The following is a 3,104-nucleotide window of genomic DNA, read 5'->3' on the forward strand; positions in this document are numbered from 1 at the left end:
AAAAAAAAAAAAAAGGAGAGAGAGAGAGAGAGAGAGAAAAAATAGCAAGAGCTTGATGAATAAGGGTCTTTTTGGAGAGAGAGGGAGTCACTTCTGCAGGGACCTCCTTCATCCCCACTGCAAGGCTGACAGACAGCCTCTGGGTAAGGGATGGATCAGTAGGATCTGGCAGATTTCATGGAGGATCAGCTCCAACCTGAAAAGCCAGAGCCCTTGGGTGGGTCCCAAGGATGAGGTATGGGGTTCCCAGGTTCCCCCCACTGGTCTCTGCTCTGTCACAGGGCCCACAGCCCAGTGAAAGGGGCACATCCCCAGCTTGGCACACAGAGACTGGCATGACAGCCTGTGGGGTGCTTGGAGGGCTGCATGACCTGAAGGAGAGGACAGGGAGATGCTGGGACCATGTGGCGTCTCTGCCCACGGGGGGACAGAGGAGGTAGGGGAACTGCATCTCAGTTTAGGGAGACAATCCAGCTTTGGGGTAGAGATGGACAAACCAACCACACCATGTATTTCAAGACTAGGATCCTATTACTAGAAAAACATGTTGACAGCAGCCGACAGTTGCCCCAAGGTCTCTGCCCTCTTCCCTTCGTGCTTTTGGCGGGGCAGGCCAGCTTCTGGGCGGGGGGCGGTGGCACCCACAGCACCCCAGGGTGCTGCTGGCACAGAGCAGCTCCCCGGGGTGCGAGCCCACGCAACCTTTCAAGATGCTCTCTCGGAAGGGGGTTTTCGCAGGGAACCTACTGCAGGCTGTGAGCAAGGCACGTCTCTGCCCTGCGCCTCCGTCGGGGTGAATTTTTCAGCTCACCTTGCTCCTCGCCGGCCGGGCACGGGCAGCGGGGCTGCGCTCCCTTGGGAGAGCAGGTTGCGCACCCCGAGTTTGCCTCCCCGTCCCCCCGCCACCGCTGCCTCGGGGGGGACACGGCTCGTTCCCAGCCCGGCCCCCCCCGGCCCCGCGCCGCTGTGCCACAAGTGCCACCTGGCGGGGCTGCCGCGCAGGGGAAGCGGGCGGCGGGGGGCGGCTGCGGCCGGCGGCGGATCCGGCTCCGGCCGTGGCGTCGCCGATGCGATTTTGCTCCGCCAAAGCAATGTCGGGGCTGGAGGAGGCTGGGGCTGGAGCGGGAGCAGCGGAGGTGCTGCAGTCGCCTTCGCCTGCCGTTGGGGTGGCTGCGGGCAGCGCCTGGCCGCGTGCCGTGCCTCGGTGTCCCTGTCTGCAAGAGCCGGGAGCAAGCTACGGATTTCTTCCAGCGCCACTCGGAGACCCACGGCGGGACTCTACTCATTCACAGGGGCGCCCCTGCACTGTGTCTGTACCCACCCCGTGTCCACACTCCAGTCCAGGGATGTTTTGAGGTGGGACACCCAGAAATCACCCCCTGCTCCAGTGGCACCATCCTCTGCCTCCTGCCAGGCTCTGTGCCTCACTGTCACAGGGAATCTGTAACAGTTTTTTTTTAAGTACACATGCGGCTCAAATTTACCATGTTTCGCCAGGGCTTTTTTCCAGCCCCGTGTGGGCCAGAATCACCCTTTGCAATTTGTTTCAGGAAGGTTTTGCGTGGATCCCCCGCACCAGAAGCTGAATGTTTCTGCCCCCAGCTCACTTTCAGCCCTGGGACTCCCCAGAGTGAACAAAGCCGAAGCCTGCACCACTCTCACCCTCCTGGCCTGAGGCTTTTCCATGGCAGCAGCTCACCCAGCCCATGCAGTAACTGCAATCCCAAAGATGCATCATCACCTGCTGCTGGTTTTTTTTTTTTCTGGTTTTGATTTTGCAGATAGCTGCAATATTTCCCTGCCTGAGAGAGAAGGGGATAAATCAAAACGACTCCCTTTCTGTACTGTGGGGTGGCCTGGGGACAAGGCCCTCATGCCAGCCAGCCACTGCTCACACACAGTCCAGCAGTGGGAACACGTGTCCCCTCCCCGTGTCCCAGGTCTGAGCCTCTTCCAAGTCCGTAATCACGCAGCACACGCTGCAGAGTGAGCACAGGTTCAGGCTGAGGCCGACAGCTCAGCACAGCAGTGAGCAGCCACAAGTGGGTACCACAGGGCCTCGGACATCACCCTGAGCTGGATTTGATGGGCTCTGCACCCATACTCCTTCATCCCTCTCTGCTCTGCCTCACTGGGAATGTCTCTGGGGCTGGGGAGAAGCTGGGAGCATCTCCACCCCTGCTACCACAGACAGGGCTGTGCTGGGGCCAGAGCTGTCCTCTGTGTCCCATTGTCCTGGCCATTGCCCTGCAGGATGTGCTGCCCCAGAGCCTGGTCCTGGAGGGACCTGTGTGCCTCCTCCTGCCTCCGCCGCGGGCAGTGCTGCTCCTCCAGCCCCCAGTGCAGCTCCTCACCCCAATGCTGCACCAGCATCTCCAGACAATGCAGCACTGGAGATGCTCAGAAAACCTGACCTGCTCCTATGTGGCTGCCACCGCGGAGGGGACGAGCACAGTTCACAGCAGTGAAGTATCCCGATGGCATCCCCACTGCTGGCACATCTCTGCTGGTCCCAACCAGCCTCTCTTCTTTTACCTCTCTCCATGCTCCCCGGTATCGGCCCTGGGGAAGCCAAAGAAGCTACAAAAGATGCAAGAGAAGGGAAGCTTCCCACCAAGCTTGTTACTAAGCTGATACCCAGCAGCTGAAATCATTTGGGTCTGCTGGAAAGCTCCAGTCCTTCTCCAAGGTGGCTCTCCACATTCCCAGCACCTGCGGTGCTCTGAATGAGACATCAGCAATGTTAGCAGGGCATTGGAAGAGGAACGTATGTCTTACCAGTGCATGAGCCCCATAATGCTAGTGTGTACTGGTTGAGCTGGTCCAGGATGGAAGATCACCTCTGTGATGCTCCTGGAGAGCCTGTGGGCAGCCATGCCCAGAGTGGGCTCCTTGCAGGGGCTGATGAAGGCACAGGAAGGGAATCAGAGAGGAGAATGGGAGCCAGAAGGACGATGTGGGTGGCTGGACAGGACAGGGAAGGACAGAGACATCTATGTCCATGGGTGCTGGCAGCCCTGGAGCCCATTGCTTTAGCTCTTTGCAACCCCAAACCTCAGAGAGACCCCAAAGCCCACCCCAAGAAAGGAAACAGGCAAAGAGAC

Source organism: Anser cygnoides, chromosome 25 (genome assembly GCF_040182565.1).
Source record: "Anser cygnoides isolate HZ-2024a breed goose chromosome 25, Taihu_goose_T2T_genome, whole genome shotgun sequence".
Lineage (NCBI taxonomy): Eukaryota > Metazoa > Chordata > Aves > Anseriformes > Anatidae > Anser > Anser cygnoides.